At 42.6% G+C, this 20,032-nt stretch overlaps 1 protein-coding gene across 2 annotated transcripts in view; it reads right to left on the bottom strand.

Annotated features, from left to right (window-relative positions):
• The window catches only part of Myo6 (myosin VI), a 135,105-nt gene extending 115,580 nt beyond the window's left edge, over positions 1 to 19,525 (bottom strand). For both annotated transcript variants that reach the window (XM_035443823.1, XM_035443824.1), the window contains exon 1: positions 19,337 to 19,525. The gene's annotated coding sequence lies outside the window, so the exon portion shown is untranslated. The remainder of the gene's footprint in view (positions 1 to 19,336) is intronic.
• Positions 19,526 to 20,032: the final 507 nt, after the last annotated feature.

Below are 20,032 nucleotides of genomic sequence, written 5' to 3'. Positions count from 1 at the left end.
TATTCTTCCAGAGGACCTGGGTTCAATTCCCAGCACCCACATGGCAGCTCACAACTGCCCATAACTCCAAAATCTGACACCCTCACACAGATATACATACAGGCAAAACACCAATCCACATAAAATAAAAATAAATAAATTTTTAAAAATAAGAATATTCTCGAAGCCACGGAGAAACCCTGCCTCGAAAAAAAAAAAAAATTCTCTTGAGACTGGAGAGATGGTTCAGTGGTTAAAGTCACTGGCTGCTCTTTCCAGAGGATCTGAGTTCAATTTCCAGCACCCACATCAGCCCACAACTGCCATTTCCAAAGGTTCTGACCTCCATAGGTACCTGAGCCCAAGAACACACACACAAGTAAAAATAAATCTTAAAAAAAAAATAAAGAAAGAAGTTCTTTATTTAAAATGTTCAATGAGGGTGGAGGCGGTAGAGTGCTAGGTCCTGGTAAGTCCCTGAGTTAAATCTCCAACATCAGAAACAATTTTCTCAAATAATTTTCACTTTTATGTATGGACATACGCATATCCCTTAAATGTCCAGCTGATGGCGTTTGCTGTACCAGGTGTACACTGAGGTTCCCTACAGTAGAGGTTATTCAGTAAACACCCAATTATCCCAGTTTATCACTTAATCTTTCACCTAATAGCAGCAAGCCATTCACATCAACTAGATAGAGGTGGGAGAACATAGACGTTGACCCTTGAGTTCTATATAAAAGAGGTCAAAAGACTGCCCCGTAAGGGATCAGCATTGTCCACCTTATAGCACAGGAAAGGAGTTTTAGCTATGGCTTCATAAAAAGTGTGTCTGAAATTACCTCTAAATTTTTCTAGTTTTGCATTTTGAGACAGGATCTCACTCTGTAGCCCAGGCTGTCCTTAAACTCACAGCAATCCTCCTGCCTCAGCTTCTCAAGTACAGAGATTATGGAGGTAATCCACTACAATGGCTATTTTGCATTGCAGAATTCTGACAGAAAACAAATGAGCTCTGAGTCTCCAACGGGCCACTGGCCATCCTCAAGCCACTCTAAGCTTGCTGTTTCCACGCCTCCTCTGGAAGACCTGAGGTAAATTCTGAGGCAAGATGTAATCCCACTGTTGTGGGCTACTCAGCTAGTTTTCATGACACCCGAACAAAGTCTTACTGATTTCAGTTCACTGTTAAGACACTGGCTTAATTCCCTGTGGTTTCCTCTGAACTAACGATGCAGCAGCCACGGTGATAGCACTCGTGGAGCTGTTAGGAAGGCAGCGGCACTTGGAGCCATAACAGTGGCCGGCACTTGGAGAAAAGAAAGCACCGTGTATGTGAAGAACGACCTTGGTGAAGCAGCGAAGACCGCCGCATCCTGACCTGTGTTTAGCATTCTGTGGGGTGAGATGGGAAGCACCCAGAGGCACATGCGCATTGAGGAAAGGACTTGGGCGGATGTTCTGAGTTGTGATCGACAGGAACCGCCCTTTATTTCAAGAAACACTATCCTGACTAGAAAAAAATAAATAAATAAAGTGGCCAATGATGCCCAGTCAACCTTGAGACCTGACAAACTTAGAAGTCCTTTGCTGTCCTGCTCTTTGTCCCGAGCAACGCCTGTCACTTGAGGAAAAACAGCTATGTTTACTGGCAGTGACAAAATTCAAGCATTCCAGACTATAGTGGGAAATTACCAATACGGAGTCAGTGAACAGCAGTGTTTCATACAACTTAAAAATCTACATGATGCAGTGCAACATCGTGTTCCCAGACGATCATCCACAACCCAATTCACCCTCAGGGAAAGAACACTCAAAGGGCAAAATAGACTGATGGGCAGCCCGTGGCAGAGCACGGGAAGGTCACCGCTGCTTGTGTGAGTCCCCTTGGAACGGGGGAAGCTAGCACTGGGTAGCTTGGGTGAAGGCTCGAAAAGAAAACAGTTATCCGAAGAGGTGGAAAAACTTCCCTTTCCAGCCACGTGAGTGTGTAAAGGCATATCTTCCTTCTACAGAGGACATCAACAGAAGCACTGAGCTGCAGCCAGCTGAGGGCCTGAGCAGGCGTGACACCTAGATGGCCTCTCTTAGACCAGCAGAGAGACTCACCAAGGTGGAAAACAATGCCACCTCCTCCATTTCTTAGACGTCATTTTTCCTAAGATGCTGTTTTCATTACTTTACTCTAATGCTGATATTTTAGCAGATTAAATCATTTAAAATTTTCTAAGTTTTAACATCTAATGCAGTAAATACTACAGACAGCCTGCAATCTCTGGGGCACTCTCAATAGTTTATAAGAGTGGAAAAGACTCCTGAGAACTAGATGGCTCATACCTTGCAATCACAAACTGAGAGTGGGAGTGATTGAAGATATATGTTGCATAACTGGTTTGGATGCTATATATAGCCATAACATAAATGCAAGCTTTTAAAGGGTAGTGGGAAGGGGGTGTTCTCAATAATAGGGATTTTCTTTTTTTATTTTTATTTTGGTTTTTCAAGACAGGTTTTTTCTGTGTAACAGCTCTGGCTGTCCTGGAACTTGCTTTGTAGACCAGACTGGCCTCACACTCACAGAGATCCACCTGCCTCTGCCTCCCAAGTGTTGGGATTAAAGGTGTGCGCCACCACCACCACCAACATCTAGCTTCAATACTGGGGATTTAACCCATTGCCTTGCATACTCCAGGCAGGCACTCTACCACTAAACTAACCCAAAAGGCTACTTTTGAAAGAGGTAATCCAAGAAAGTCCTAAAAGATGGTTAAGACTGACTCATTCCAAACAAGGGTCAGTGTGAGAAAGAATAGGAAGACAAGTCCAGAAAGCTAAACCAAACACAGGCAGGGGTGCGATGCTTGCTGTGGTGGAACAGTAGATCAAGGGTTACAGAGAAACAAAGAGGGTTTGAAACCTGTTCTACTTTGCTTTCTGTTGCTGGAATAAACAACATGACCAAAAGTAACTTGGAGAAGACAGTGCTCATGTCTGCAAGTACAGGTCATGGACCATCATTCCCAGGGCAGACACTGAGCAGAGCTTGAAACCAGAGAGACACTGCTCACTGGTACATTACCAGGCTGACCTTCAACTGCCTTTCTTATAGAGTCCATCACATTCCCAGGGGTGGTACCATCCCCACTGGGCTGGGCCCTGTCTACTAGCAATCACAAAAATGACCACAAGACATGGGCAACTAATCATCTGAGGTTCCTTCTTCCCAAATGTGTCAAACTGACAGCCAAGATTAGTTATCACAACACCCAACTCCTCCAACGAGAGCTTGGATTGTGAAGGTTAGTGAGCAGCCACTGGGGACTCTTAACTGGGCAGGGGACTGTCATCATCAGTTCCAGTTAGATGTAGAACCCTCTAAGTATAAAACCAATCTGAGAGAAAGAGCCAACGGAGGTGTTGTGAAATATTCCTTTACACTGTGTGAAGATACATCACTGTGATTGGTCTAATAAAAAGCTAAATGGAATGCGGGGCAGTGATGGTGCACGCCTTTAATCCCAACACTCAGGATGCAGAAGCAGGTGGGTCTCTGTGAATTCAAGGACAGCCTGGTCTACAGAGCAAGTTCCAGGACAGGCTTCAAAGCAATACAGAGAAACCCTGTCTCAAAAAACCCAAAAACAATAAAACAAAAAAATAACACCCTCCCCCCTCCAAAAAAAAAAGCTAAATGGCCAATAGTGAGGCAGGATTTTCGGGGCAGAGAGAAGGCTTCAGGGAAGAAGGAGGTGGGGTTGTCGGAAGATGCAGAGGGAGGAAGATAATGCTGGAGGGCAGGTAAAGCCATGAGCCCTGTGGCAAAACAGATTAATAGAAATGTGTTGATTTAAGTTGTAAGTGCTAGTTAGTAACAAGTCTAAGCTATGGCTAAGCTTTTATGATTATTACTAAGTCTCCATGACATTTGTTTGTTTGTTTTTTGTTTGCTTGGCTTGGTTTTTGTGAGCTGGTGGCCCAAAGAAAAATCCATCTACACAGGGGGAAGACATGTTTGGAAGGAAAATTCATGATGCTGGCATTCAGATCAAAAGGTGTAGTAGCCAAAGTGAATCTTCCAGAGGCAGAACAGTGCTGGGTAACCAACAAAACCTACCAAGTGATGATGGGAAGGGTGAATGTGAGCTCTGAACAGGGGCTCTGGGGCAAGGGTGGTGCCATGTAAGAAACAGAAGAGCGATCTGGAAGGAATGTCTAAGTTTCAAGAACTCATCAGTGTAAAAATACTGTCTAAAAGATACCAAAATAAATTCTGGAAATTTCTACATAAAGATGAGAGTTTGAACAATGAGGCTGACATGATGACCCGAAGAAGAGGGTACAAAATGCCAAGTGCAGACTGCCAAGAGGATGAGAAGCAATGGGCTGGGGAGGAGAAACAAGCAGGCAGAGTCAGAGGCCAGCAAGAAAGCAGGAGGGGGGGGTGTCAAAGAGCTCCAAAAGGAAAACTAGTCTAAATGGGGCCACAGGACCTATTAACTAACAGTTTACAGAGTAGGCATTGTGAAGGGTTCAGGGCAGAATACAGACTGCAGTGAACCTGGAATCAAGGCCTCATTAGCAAGATATTAGGGACAGAATATTCTACCAACAGCTACATGAGAGTGTGTTCCAGACAACTGTTTATCTGCTTTTTAACTTAATAACTTCAAATAAAATATCTTTTAAAACTTATCCATTCTCAGAAAATATTTTGAGACATGGGAAACAGTGGTTTTATCATAAACAGAACTCTATACCTTATTAATTAAAAAAAATACTTTGTTTTACTTATTTTTGCTTTAGTGTTGTTGTTGTTGTTTTGGTTGTTCTGGAATTCACTATGTATTTGAGGCTGCTCTTGAGTTCCCAGAGATCCACTTGCCTCTGACTCCTGAGTGCTGAGATTAAAAGTGAACACCACCATGCCTGACCAATTCTAACCAATTCAATGTGTGTGTGTGTGTGTGTGTGTGTGTGTGTGTGTGTGTGTGTGTGCGTGCGCGCTCAAATGTATGGAAGTCAGAGGACAACTCTTGGGACCCAATTCTTCCAAATGGAATCCAAGGATTGAACTCAGGTTGTCTGGTTTTCTTTTACCTGCTGAGCCATCTTGTGGGCCCATTACTCAGGAATTTTACAACACAAAAATAATTTACTACTGTGCTATACACTGAAGCTCAAACCATTGCTCAAAAGAGGACTTCTTACCACAGATAAGCCTACTGAGGTGCACTTCAGTGTACAATATCCAACCATTCTTGTTTGTTTGTTTGTTTGTTTGTTTGTTTTGGTTTTCGAGACAGGGTTTCTCTGTGCCAGGCTGGTCTTGAACTCACAGAGATCCACCTGCCTCTGCCTCCCAAGTGCTAGGATTAAAAGCGTGCACCACCAAAGCCTGGCTCAACCATTCTTTACTGATAATATGAAATGCAAAATGAGATCAAATTTCATTTTGGCACATTTAAACCAAATGGATATATAGCTAGAACTACAATTATACAAAAATAAGGTGTGAAAATGCATTTTATTAGTATAGTCTAGAAAACAATGATTTGTTTTCAAAAAGATTCTTCCCCTTACAAAATACATCACTACTGAGTCCTTGTTTAAAATGTATTCTTTGGGGGAGGTGGATACAATTGCACTTGGTGAGTTAGTCCTGTCCTTCCATCTTCACATGGCTTCCAGGGATGGGACTCGTGTCAACAGGCTTGCACAGCAAGCACCTTTTCCCACTCTGCAGAGACATCTTGTCAGCCCCACTGGATCCTGTAATAAATGAGAAGCCTCCCAGAGTGGTAAATACTATAAACCAATTCATCATTTCAGTAATACACAAGAAACAAGAAAACAACTGTTTAAAGGAGATATACTAAGTGCATATTAAAACTGATACTTGGGAGGAATGGTACAGTTTCTGCATGGCCAGTTCTTCCCTATCTCACCAGCTAGCAGTGGAGTTTGGAGCTAGCAATGGAAACCTGAGGGGAACTCCAGGTCCAACAAGAACACGGAACACGGGTACTGAAGAGAGGCCTTGGACTTGAAAGAGGGCAGCAGCCACAGGAGTCACAATCTGATCATGCCTTATTGGGTATGCATATATGAACAGATTAACCTGGGATGAAGGGGGCAAATGTCTTTAATCCCAGCACTCAAGAAACAGAGGCAGGAGAATCTCTATGAGTTTGAGGCCAGGCTGATGTATATATCAAGTTCTAGGCCAGCTAAAGCTACATAGTGAGGCCCTCTCTTAAAAATAAATAAATAAATAAATAAATAAATAAATAAATAAATCCTTAAAGATTTTTTCAAAGCTTCTGGGGCCAGATCAGCTGAAAGCATATTGCTCCTGTCCCTCAGCAAGTTATTCAGACCTCAGCTCTCAGCTGCAAGAAGAAAATGCGAGCACACTGAAATCCACTTGTCAGTGTGTCATTGTGCTGACCATATGTCCTGAAGCTGACACAGGAGCCTAACCGTCTTCCATTTGGGTAAGTCATAAATCTTGTATGGTCTTCCTCTGTTTCAAAGGTACATGTTAATCTATGTCAATGTTGTATTCCAAGGAGCCAAGATCTAAAGGTTCTGAAGGACCGAAGTCCATGAAGCCTGGACCAGATCCAGAAACACGCCTTTACTAAAAAGTGGCCTGCATTCCCACGAAACATGCACGCCAGCACTGGATGGTCTCTATTTTTAACAGCTCGTTAAAATTGCCTAATAAACAACTCATTTATAAATTCCTAATCTATGTGGCCTTCCTTGATGAAAGAGAAGGAAGGAAGGAAGGAAGGGAGGGAGGGAGGGAGGGAGGGAGGGAAGGAAGAGAAATTAGAATCTATTACTAAATGGAATATCAAATTCTGATTGAAATAAACATTTTCTCTGGCTTTTAAAATATTTGCATGATGTCTAGTCATATGGTCAAACTCACTCAATTCCCATCCCCGCCTCCCCATCTTCCCCAACAGAAAAATCTTTCTTAAGATAACATTAGCCTCCTCAATTCCACTTGAATAAATGGTGACTGACTTTATGCTTTTTGCTCATCTGTTTCCTCTGTCATCCCAGTGGTAGACACAAGGCCTGCTTTTGTTTGGAGTGTGTACAACATCATAACAGACAGACGAGTCATCTTGTCTTCTAACCTTCAAGATCAAATGTGAACAGGAAAAGTAGAGGAACACATGCGAACCTCACCAGCATACACACACACACACATTCTTTGTTCCTTCACCAAATACTAACCTCAAAAAGATAACAAACAGTAAACTGTGCCCACAGACCAAAACACAAATGCTTCCCCTAATTTTAGTAAAATAAATAAAATAACAAGGGAGAGGAGAAAAGTTCTCTCTGGCTTAATTCAATCCTTAAATCAGGGAAATTCAAAGAGCTGTTCATAAGCCAACACCCCAATTCTCTCCCCAGGGACACAAGTTCTATCAGCATCAAATAAATACGAGACTGTACCACTAGTGAAGGTGCCGGAGTTTGAATCCTGGACCCCACCCATAAATTGTCCTCTGATCACTGCACACAAACACACTGGTACACTTTCACACACCCCTCCACACACAAACCAAGTAAGTGCAATAACAAAATTTATTTTTAAATAAACCAGACTTTCAGAAGTCGTTACAAACACTTGAAGTTGCCTCTTTAAAATAAATAAAGAAAATCACTTTCAGAGAAAACACTGGAATATTCTACATGACAGTGCCAATGAGCTGATCCCAAACCTTTTTCTCATTTTTATCACACAGTCTACTGAAAAAGACAAAACAAAACAAACAAAAAAAAAAGGCTGATAAATCTATTTTTAAAACTTAATTACAGCATTTACAATAATATTTGCAATCAAAATGCAAAATTCTCACAGCCAGGTATCTGATTAATTTTCTTAGTACTAGGTGATATGGTTATGATGGCTAACCTTCATTAAACATAACTAAATTGGGAGCTAGAGAGAGAACCAGAGTTCGATTCCAAGCACACAAATGGTGGCTCACAATTGGCTGTAAATTGAGTCCAAGAGGATATAATGCAGTCTTCTGGATCTAATGCAGACAAAACACCCCATACACATACATATAAAAGGAAAGGAAAGCAATTTTTTTTTATTTTATTAGTTCTAGTTAGGGAACAAGCTTATTTCAAGTCCCTTCTCCCTCTCCCTCCCCTCACCCCCAACCCTCCTCCCCCACCCCGGCCCACCCCCCACCCCATCCACCCACCACTCTCCAGGCAGGGTAGGGCCCTCAACGGGGGCGCTGCAAAGTCTACCAAATCTTCCTTTGCTGGTCCTGGGCCCTTCCCCATGTGTCCAGGGCCAGAGTGTAACCCTTCACATGGGATGGGCTCTCAAAGTCCCTTCTTGCACCAGGGAAAAATACTAATCCACCACCAGAGGCTCCCTGGAGTGCAGAGGCCTCCTTATTGACATCCATGTTCAGGGGTCTGGATCAGTCTTGTACTGGTCTCCCCAACAGCATCTGGGGTCGATGTGCTCTCCCTTGTTCAGGCCAACTGTTCCTGTGGGTTTCTCCAGCCTGGTACAGACCCCTTCGTTCTTCATTCCTCCCTCTCTTCAACTAAATTCCCGATTTCGGCTCAGTGTATATCTGTGGATGTCTGTCTCTGCTTCCTTCCTCCTGGGTGAGGGCTCTAGTTCCTGGGTCGGTCGGCGGATGAAAGCAATTTTTTTTGTTACTTCATGTATAATCACCTAGAAGACACACTGCTGAGTGTGACTGTGAGAATATTTCCAAAAGGTTTCACTGAGGAGGGAAACCTACCCTATCAGCGCAGCACTACTGCACAGACAAGGGTCTGAGATGTAGAATTTAAAGGGAAAAGGGAAGCCAGCTGAGCACCAAAGCTCATCCCTCTACTTCCTGACTGCGGAAGTAATGCGACTAACTGCCACATGCTCCCACCACCACACCTTCCCTACAATGGAATGCCTCCGCTCAAACTGAGAGCCAAAATATCCCTTCCCTTAAGTTGCTTGGAGCTGGTGTTCTGTCACAGCTGTATGAAAAGTATCTACTACAGCTTCCTGAAAACTAGGGGACAGAGCTTCTCTTTCAGTGGATTCATCGAGAGAAGAAAGAAAATGTGTATCATTTTTTATTTTGGAGGAAGATATTGCTTGTATCCTAAGAGCCTTTATACAATCTTTTTAAGTAGAGTAGTACCTTTAGTCAGTGTATCCAAAGTAAGAAACTTTTCTGGAATAAAGATTGACTAGGGGGTCAGGTGATGGTTGTGCATGCCTGTAATCCCAGCACTCGGGAAGCAGAGGCAAGAGGATCTCTGAGTTCAAGGCCAGCCTGGTCTACAGATCCAGTTCCAGGAAAGGCTCCAAAGCTACACAGAGAAACAATGTCTCAAAAAACTAAAAGAACAAACAAAAAGATTGACTAGGGGTAACAGCTGCCCTTAGCAAGTGTCCTGGGTTCAATCTACAGGATACACAAAAAATAGATCACTGGGTGAAGCTGGAGTAAACAGGAGGGAACTTATCATTGCTTTATTTCTACTAGCTGTTACTCCATTGGGTGTTTTCCTATCAGGAAAGTCAAGGTAAAGCCGGGCACAGCAGCCCACGGCTGTAATCTCCACTAGTGGGGAGAAACTCCAGGAGTTCCAGAATAGCTCACACTACACAGTGAAACCCTGCCTCAAATAAACAAACACTGACCAAGTAAGTAAGAAATACAAGCTTAAGAATGCAAAGGACTTTGCAAATAATTTCTTTAGTTATTTAAAGTTATTTTTTAACTGAAACCCACTTACTCAATTAAACCAAGAATGTCAAATGATGAAAAGTGATATAGTAATGAAAATTATTTAATAGACATAGAAAGGCATAATGACATATTAATAAAAATTCTTTCAAATGCATAGATTGTTTCTTACTGGAAATATACATAGATAGACAGATGTTTAGTTAAATGAGGAACTGAATAAACTTATCTTCATTATGTCATATACATGTAATCCCAAGCATTTTACAGATACATCACAATGCTAACAAGTTATTTAAAGTTCACCAAGAGAATGCTGCCGATTCCCAGGGGTTCTAATTAATCTCCTAGCTCTTCTCCATCTGCTCTCCCACAGCTGTACCATCTACTCTGCAGTTGTGGGGAGGATAAATCTGCAGAGAGCATTGCTTAGCTCCCTGGCTGGGTTCTGCCAATGGCAGCCACCAGCCAAGGCCTGAGGCAGAAGTGAGGGAACCTCCCTTCCTCTAGCTCAGCCTCAAAGCCGCAGCTCCCACTTGCCCTCCTCCCTAGTGCCAGCTTTCAGCTCTGGTGATCTCTGGAGAATGGTGGCCTTCTCGCTGTTGTGAGTCCCTCAATGCTTAGCTACCCTTGTTTGCTCCCTAACTGCTGCAAACACTGCTGTTATTTGCATCATTGAGGAAAGTCCTCTTTCCTACTAGCATTTTGCCTGGTATGACTGGTACCACTGACTCTGCTTATTCAGTACTCCATGCTAAAGAAATCTAATGAAGGCTTTTAAAATATTCTTTGCTTGTGACCTATTCGAGCACATATTTATTCCTGCTATTTTTATGACAGTTTAAATGTGACACATGAATTCATATCTAAACAAAAATGGTTAAAGCTAGAAGTCATTATGGTTTAATTCAGTTATGAAATTTAACACTGCATTGCCCTGACTCGGTATAAATGCTTCAGTAAGATAAAAAAAAAAAAAAAAAAAAAAAAAAAGTCAGTGAAAGGATTCTGGCAGGGGAAATTTCACTTCCTTCTTCCCCCCATCTCCTGCAGAATCCAAACCACTTGCTTTCATTGTTGAAGCCCTTGCTAACAACAGGAGGAAGGAAAGCTTTAAGCCAGCGCTTCTCAAATGTTAGGATGCCTGTAAATCAAAGGCAAGCTTATTAAATGCTGACACATGGGCCCTGCCCTCGCCTTCTTTGTGTTTTTACCAGCTCCCAGGGTAATTCTGTTGCATGGTTAAATTTCAAAATGAACAGTGACCACCACCTTCAAGATTCTACCTAACCCTCTAGTACACCCCTTGCTTTTCCTCTTGGATGAGGAGTTCCCCATTACACACGACCAAAGGAAGGAGAGACAATGATCAACACCGGGACATTCTGAACCATTCTGTGACTGAACAGCTGCAATTAAATAATCAGAAGTTAAGTCAATTAAAATCCTTTAAAAATAAGAAGAGGAGGAGGAGCCCAATCTCTCTGCAACTTCATCTACCTTAGCTGGCTGATATCCAGGGGAGGCCCTCCTGTATCTGAAGAGAAACAGTGGAGGAGAAGTGGATGGAGGAGGGGGGTTTAAAAGGGAAGGTGGGGGCAGGAATTGGAAAGAGGAGAGGGAGGGGGAAGTTTGGTTGGGATGTTAAAAAAATTAAATTAAAATAAACAAACAAACAAAAAAAAACAGGCACTCCAACTAAACAGCATTGCCTCCATTTTGCAATGAGAAAACTGAAACCCAAATAAATTAATTTGACGGAGTTAATGATTAGTAAAAAAACAAGACCTCTTGGATGTGCCTATGGCCTCTTACCAGGGAAGGAGACCCATAAACACTCATGTTTAAAAGCCCCAGGGCTTCCACAGAGAGGCATAAGCCTGAGGAGCAAGCAGTCATGAAGGAATGCCCTCCTGTCTGCCCACCCGTTCCCACCCCTCATGCCTCTCTCCACTCCCCTTCACTTCACAAGGCTTTCCACTTTCCACCTTCTGCCACCACAGCTGAACAGAGGAAGTCCATGCATCTGTATAAACGCTCTGTCCACATAAGTACCTACTATGTGCTAAGGGGATTTGAATGCTGGCTGTGAGCTTGAGCAAATTCCTTATCTCTGTCCGTTTCCCAATATGTAAAACGAGTCACAATGCCAGTCCCCAATGGTGACACTGTGACTAGTCAATATGACTCAATTATTCTTGTGGCATAGTATTGGCACATAGCAAAAGCCCAATGAGCAATGGCTACAATTTAAATTGCACCAACTCCTCTTATACCAACACATGAGCCCTGGGTCCTATTTATTTTCACAGCCTTTCGTCCTGACACTGTGATGAGTAATGAAACCTCCCAGTATTTATGTGCAGCAGAGATGAAGCAGTGCTATAACCCAGTGCACTGGGCGTCTCCAGGAGAAGGAGAAGATTTTAGGGCAAATAAGTCTTTCAATAGCCCTCAAATTACACTGTTTTGACAACTGTCTATTTCCCAACTTTAGAGTCAACCCTGTTGATTACATACTGGAATGAAAAGTCTATAATTAACTTAATTCAAAACAACAATGAAATGTCACTCAGCACAAGGACTTGGCCTTGGTATAGTCACTGCATCCCTGGGACTGAGAACAGTGCCTGGTCTCTGGAAAACACACGAATTTTTTAACGTGTGTGTGTGTGTGTGTGTGCGTGCGTGCGTGTGTGCGTGTGCCATTTGTGTGCGGGCACCCTGAGGCCAAAACACAGCACTGGATCTTCTGACATTGGAGTTGCAGGGACTTAAAGAACAGCCTGATATGGGTGCTGGGAACAGAACTCAGGTCCTCTGAAAAAGCAGCATGTGCTCTTAACTGCTTAGTTCTCCAGCCCCTCAAGCATTTTTTAAATGAATTAAGGTATAAGGGAAACACACAGTGATGGGGAATGTCCTTCTGTGTATATTTATCTTATTGTTGAATAAAGCACTGTTTGGCCAATGAGGCAGCAAGTTAGGTGGGACTAGGAGTCAAGGAGGACTCTGGGAATCCTTTAAATCCTTTAAAGGATTTAAAGATGTAGTAGAGATCCAGGAAGGAAGTGACATAGCAGGGAGACTCATATATAAGCAAGGGCAAGAAGGAAGTCCTTCCCCTTCTCTCTTCCTCCTGGTCTCTGCTCTGGAGTCGCCATGTGATCCGCCGGCAAGAGAGGGTGCCAGCGGAAGGCGTTCTCTATAAAATAAGTCTTATAAAATATATAGATTTATGATAATTAAGACTGAGCTAGGGGATGAAAAATCCTAGTCATTGGCCAAGCAGCATTTGTACCTAATATAAGTCTCTATGTTATTTAGGGCCTTAACGTGGCAGTGGGCAGAACTCAGGTGGCCTAGTGGAAAGCACCCACGTGGCAGGCAGGGCTCTGGTGGATGGAGTAAAGACTTATTGTAGCACGCGCGCGCGCGTGCGCGCACACACACACACACACACACACACACACAGAGTCTTCAATGATTCCTTACCAAAAGGGTCATAACCATTAGATCAATGCCAATACAGTAAGTAATAAAAGTTATTTTCAAAATTTCTCCAGAACATTCTTCTCCTTTATTTTTAAGCAGTTGTTGGTTTTCCTGAAAAAATCTCTAGCTAGAAAAGTTAATTACCAACCTGTCTATAGCTTTATCACAAGTGTCAAAGCTTTGTGTTCATCTATTTGCCATTAAAAACACAAAAAGAGATGGGTGTTGGTAGCACATACCTTTAATCCCAGCACTTGGGAGGCAGAGCCAGGTGGATCTCTGAGATCAAGGCTAGCCTGGTCTATCAAAGTGATTTCCAGAACAGCCATGGCTACACAGAGAAACCCCGTCTCTCAAAACAAACAAACAAACAAACAAAAAAAAAAACACAAAACCCACAGAAACAAAACAGACAAGCACACACACAAGAGCCTGAAACCACAAAGCCTAGTGTTACCACAAGGGCAAGAGAATGGCACCAGCCTGGCCACATGGCAAGACTCTGTCATAAAAAAAAAAAAAAAAAGCAACAAAATTTAGTGACCTTGATTTTTCAAAATTTGAAGTATCTGGATTAAATCACAATATGAAGTAAATTATTTGCTCAGATTACTCCTAACACTAGGAAGCAGAGAAATGTTGCAAGGAAGAGCCTACCACCTTGGGAATACTGAGATGGTCCATCTTCAGACATGCTTCTAAAACTCTAAAGGAATACCTAACCTTAAGCAAGTTAGTTAACTTTAAGTAACATTTAAGACTTTGAATCTTTATTTTCACACCTGCAAAACAAGAATAAATATGCTACGCTTGTTGTATCAAGTTGTTTTAAGAGAAAAATGCATTTTAAATTATTTCCATATGTGTGTGTGTGTGTGTGTGTGTGTGTGTGTGTAGAGACAGAGAGAGACACAGAAGAAGAGAGAGAGAGAGAGAGAGAGAGAGAGAGAGAGAGAGAGAGAACTTAATTAATACAAAGGAAGGTATGTACTTTGACATAAACACCTTCAGATTTTAACCTGGGTTGGGGCATAGGAAGGATCTCACATAGCCAAAGCTGGCCTCAGACTCATAGGGATCTTCCTGCCTCTGCCTCCTGAGTGTTGGGTAGACAAGTGCCACTAAATCCAGTTTTATACAGTAGTATAAATGGAATCCAGGGCTCCATACACACTAGACTTTTTTTTTTTTTTTTTTTTTTTTTTTTTTGAGGTGGGATCTTCTCACAGTGCCCACATAAGCTATAAAAACCTGAGTTCAGTTTCCTGCCTCATCAGCCTCCCAGGTACCTGAACTACAGGCCCTGCCACTGAACCTCTTTGTAGATTTTAAATATATGGCTTCAATTTATCTTCCTATATATCTGCCAGTCTTGATAGTACCCAGATGCAAAGATCCATCACAACCAAAACTCTGCCACAGAAGAGCTCACCCTGTAAAGGTTAATCATCTGGTTTCTTTCTCTAAAATAAAAAATAAACACAGTTCTATTTATTTGTATGTATCTGTGTAAGTATATGCTTCATATGTGTGGGTGTCTACAGAGGTTAGAAGAGGGCACTAAATTCCCTGGAGCTGGATTTGTAGGTGATTGTGAGCCACCCAACAAGGATGTTTAGAACCAAATTCTGGTCCTCTGGAAGAACAACAAGTGTCCTTAACTGAAGAACCATCTCTCCAACCCCAGTTACTTTCAAATACAATAACAAGTGATGTCACATACAAATACAAAAGATGCCTGTGTTTTGGCCGGGAGCTTCCCTGGTGTGAATTAGTCAGCATGAATGTTAGTATTCACCCTATGTGAATATACACTGAAGGAATGTGCTTTGGTGTTATGGTTTCACTTGACCAATGTTTTCTGCATATCCAATTATCTCCTCTCTATTTAACACTAACAACAGTTCTAACGATGCCGGAATTGTGCTCCAGGTTTTATTCCCTAGGCTTCGGTACTCACAGAATATTTTGGTGTATTTGTGGTAATTTCTCAAACTTTAATGTTACTACTATACTAATATTTATGCTTTAAGATCACCTGCTCACTAAAATCTATCAAATGAAAGCATACTGTTATAAATACATTTCCTCTGGTGCCTCTAAACTTTACCTAATGTCTCAAAAATATGTTATTTTTTTATTAAGTGTTTAAAATTAAGTTATTTAACTCTGGTTAGTTCTCAATTATCTGTACCCTCGACTCCTCCCAAAAGGAAAACAAAGCATGTTACCAAGCAAATATTAATTATTCATATTTAAGCCAGAGGATGATTTTTCACTTATATTAGGATATTAGTTTCCTTGTATTCCTAACAGTTCCAATAAGAAAAACCCCTATACAGGTGGCCCCAGTTCAACTGTCCCTGTTTTCTTACACATCTATCCAAAGGACTCTGCCATTTCATTCCTTTAGGTGTATTACATCTCATGGGATACTCTTGAAGCTTGAGCTATAAGAAAGAAAGAAAGAAAGAAAGAAAGAAAGAAAGAAAGAAAGAAAGAAAAGGAAGGAAGGAAGGAAGATAGGTTTGGGTAGCTGGAGAGATGGCTCAGCGGTTAAAGGAGCTTGCTGTTCTTCCAGAGGACCCAAGTTTGGTTCCTAACACCCAGGTCAAGCAGCTCACAACCACCTCTAGCTCCAGGTGCATGTGTGTGATACCCTCTTCTGGCCTCTACAGGCATTTATATTTATGATTACACACACACACACACACACACACACACACACACACACACACACACAAATAAATTTTCTTTAAAAATCCATGAATCATTTTCATTAAAAGACATTGATTGTATAAGCTAGGTATAATGGTATAAGCCTTTAATTACAACACTTGGGAGGAAGAGATAAGTGTATCACTGTGGGTTAGAGGTCTACACAGCCAGTGCTTCATAGTGAGACCCTACCTCAAAAAAAAAGAAAGAAAGAAGGAAGGAAGGAAGGAAAGAAAGAAAGAAAGAAAGAAAGAGAGAGAAAGAGAAAAGAAGCCAGGCGTTGGTGGTGCATGCCTTTAATACCAGCACTCAGGAGCAAAGGCCAGCCTGGTCTACAGAGTGAGTTCCAAGACAGGCTCCAAAACAATACAGAGAAACTTGTCTCAAAAAAACAAAAAACAAAAAAGAAAAGAAAATGGAGAGGAGGATGTAGCAGCAAGATGGTGAAGCAAGTGAAAAAACACTTTCCATGCAAACATGATGACCTGAGTTTGACCAAAACTGACTCCACAGAACTGTCCCCTGACTTCCACAGGTATACCATGTATATGCACACAAAAATTATATACACTAGATAGATAGATAGATAGTAGATAGATAGATAGATAGATAGATAGATAGATAGATAGATATAGATAAAATTTGTCCTGGACTAAAGATAAAACTTCCCTGATGAACTACCTACCTAGCATGAAAGTAGGTTTGATCCCAGCACCACAAACACAGGGGCAGAGCTGCAAGCCTATAATCCCTGGGCTCAGGAGATGGAGGTAGGATAACATCTTAATATTTAATTTTTAAATTACAATTATTTGCTTATGACTATGTGACATGGCATATGTGTGGAAGTCAGAGGACAATTAACAGAAGTTGTTTGTCATGAGCTCAAACTCAGGGCATCAGGGTTCCGGACAAGTGCTTTTACCTGCTGAGCCATCTCATAGTCCTGAACATCTTGAGCCTGGAGCATGTTTCAGCCCCTAAGGTTAGAGTTAATTGAATAACATTTAAGAGACAGCTACTGTATTTGGGAGCAACAATCTAACTCACATGAAGGAAAAAAAATTGAAGCTTTATCCTAAACAGAAACTTCATACACTGCTCAGCTATAATGAAATCAATCCAGGATTAGACGGCAATGTTAAATCCTATAAGCCCATCAAAATGAAAAGCACATAATACTTATTACATGCTGGAACTACACCAGAAATGATGCTACTGCATTGGGTCACTGCTCGAGGCCTTAAAGAAGAAGACAGAATTTTCAATTAGCTCCAGAGTCCATGCATGGACTATCAGCATCTTCAAATCTCCAGACCAGTTCTACAAGGGAGTCTCAATAGTTCACCAGGCAAACAGAAACCCAAGGCAAGCCCTGTTCAAACAGGGTGGGGGACTTCACTGTCAGAAGACTCCTCTGCATATCCAGAGTCTGGACTTTGCCCCTCCAAAGCCAATGCAAGTATTTACTTCTCTGAGCCTCTTGTTTTCTCCTCTATAAAACAACAAGACCATCAACCTGGAAAATTATTTTGTAAATCAAGCCTTCAGCTTGTGTGTATCACCCTGATACTAAATTGCCAGTTTATAAACTGTTGCAAAGTATCTCTTTCTGAGAATCCCCATTATACTGTGTGAGAGGTATTCAAATTGTAACATTTTTATCAATCTTTTATGTTTAAATACGATGTTTTAATACAGAAAAATGAAAATTTTGGTACCCAGGGCTTCACACATACTAGGGAGAGCTCTACCCACTGTATTGTACTTCCAAACCTGATTATTTTTAAACTGGCATTTTATGTATGCTAAGTGGAGCCTTATGTACCAGGAGAAATTTTAAAACTAGTGAATTTTTTAAAATGTGGACTGCCTATATATTCAGACCTTGCATGGTGGAAATCTTTAAAACTGTCTAAAGGCGACTGCCTTTCAGAACCCAGATACAGACCAGTTGTCTAAACAATAAATGATCCACCACAGACTCCCGGCAAAGTCACAACAGGATGACAGAAGAGCCTTTGGCCTCTCTCAGATTTCCTGGCCACTGTTATTTTAAAACTTGATCACATAAACAGGGGAAAATCCCTTTCAGATAAGCCCCTATGAACTATAATTTACCACCTTTGTTTTTAATACCTGGTGGCAGTTTCCATAAAATATCATAGTCGTTCTCTCTTCTTGCTCATGTGTCTAGATAATAGAGCATATGTATATTCTATACTACATTTAATCACAATAATCTTTTCTTAATGGTAGTATTAGGTCCCTGTCATTTACAAGTAACTTTTGAAAGTAGATACATAACTAGAAAAGAGAAGGAAAAAAAATAAGTAACAGATCACACACACAAAATAAAAACACTATGGGCAGATGAGCATCAGCCTAAAAAGACTTGTTTACCACTGTGCATGTTTACTCCTGCACAATGGAAAACCCCAAAAATGACATTTAAAAGTCAATGAGCTATTCTGAAGAGCTGCATTGTTTCTGACTCTTCCTTTGGTCCCCTTGTAACATTTTGGCTATTTCTAAAATTAATGCTAGAGGGCACTAAGGTAACTTTTTTCACTAAACATTTCCCAGTTGGAAAACCACAAGCCAAGATATCTTGAAGTTGAGTTAATTTGTACAGAAATGCTGCTGTTCGGCGGCCAACCTTTGTACCATGACCACCATCGAGACTCACATTTTATGGTGTGCAGATAGTTGCAGCTGAGCCCCAGGAGCTGTTAAAAGTCTCAAGTCGACTATATTCGAACTTCCTACAACTGTACCAGGATAGCAAACGAAACTTTTATTCAGCACATATGAGATCGCCCCAACAATGCTCCACATTAGGATTTAAACAGCCCTGCCCTACATACTTCTCGCCAGATAAAATGTAACTCTGTGTAAATATTCCAGACATAGATAACCTAAGAATGACCTTATTAAATCATTTCCTATTTAGAGATACAACCCAGAGCCAGCGTGTTTAAATTAGTTTAAGGAGTTTTGGAATTAACTAAGTTAGTTTTTTAAAAAAAATTTTCATCAACATATCCGTAAAATTCACACTCAAGATACGAGACCACTCAGGAACTAAAACTCCAGCTCCGTAGAATGCCACCATGGTCTTCGACACGGCTAAATTATTAATGGCATCATTTGATCTTTACTTCTGACAACAGACTAGTCTGTGTAGAATTTTCAGTGTGCTTCCAAAAGGAGAAAATAAAACCATCTCGCAAAGTCAGGAGAGACTCCCGGGACCGGGGACGCAGCAGCGTCAGATGACAGGCACCCCGCCGGCCCGGGCAAGGGAAGCCAGAGCTCCGGTCTGAGCCCGGCCGGGAGCAGAGGCCAAGGCGACAAGGACAGGCGGGCGTGCAGGCGCCCACACTCACCCGGGGAGGCAGGTGCGCGAGGACCACGGAGAGGCTGCGGGGCTGCGGGCGCGAAGGGAGAGCGCGACGCCGCGGCGGAGAGCGAGCACCGGAGACGACGACCGCCGGGATTCGCTTCCTGCTAGGACAGATCCCGGATCGGTCTCCGCCCGCTGGCCGGAGCCCTGCTGAGTGCCCAGCCTGCAGCGTACGTCACTGCTACGGAGCGCCCAAGGGGGCGGGAGGCGGGGCGGAGGCGGGACTTAGTGGGAGAGGGGCGGGGCGGCTGGAGAAAGGGCGGGTCTTCATGCGCAAGAGGCGGGGGCAGCCTAAGGGGCGGGGCCTCAAGACTCGAGGGCTGAGAGGGGAGGAGTCCAAGGGAGGAGGAGGGGGCGGACCGGCAAGGCGCGGGGTCTTAGGAGTGAAGGAACCGAGGGGCGAAGCCTGAAGACGTGTGGTGGGGGGTACGTGGGCGCGACTGCTAAGAGCGGGGTCCCTGGACGCCCTGGCGGGCGGACTGGGAGGGGAGGCCTGGCAGAGCCAGTGCTGAGTGGGGCGTGGCCTCAGGACTCCCGAATGCGGAGCTGGAAAAGGGCGGGGCTTAATGACTTGCAGCCTGGGAAGGGCGGGGCTTCATGGCTGGGAAGCAGCCCAGAACCGAGACACTGGGTGCATCCCTGCTAGGAGCATGCTACAGGTGGCCACACTAAGTTCCCT

Source organism: Cricetulus griseus, chromosome 4 (assembly GCF_003668045.3).
Source record: "Cricetulus griseus strain 17A/GY chromosome 4, alternate assembly CriGri-PICRH-1.0, whole genome shotgun sequence".
Taxonomy (NCBI): domain Eukaryota; kingdom Metazoa; phylum Chordata; class Mammalia; order Rodentia; family Cricetidae; genus Cricetulus; species Cricetulus griseus.
This window is presented reverse-complemented; position numbering and strand designations above follow the sequence as displayed.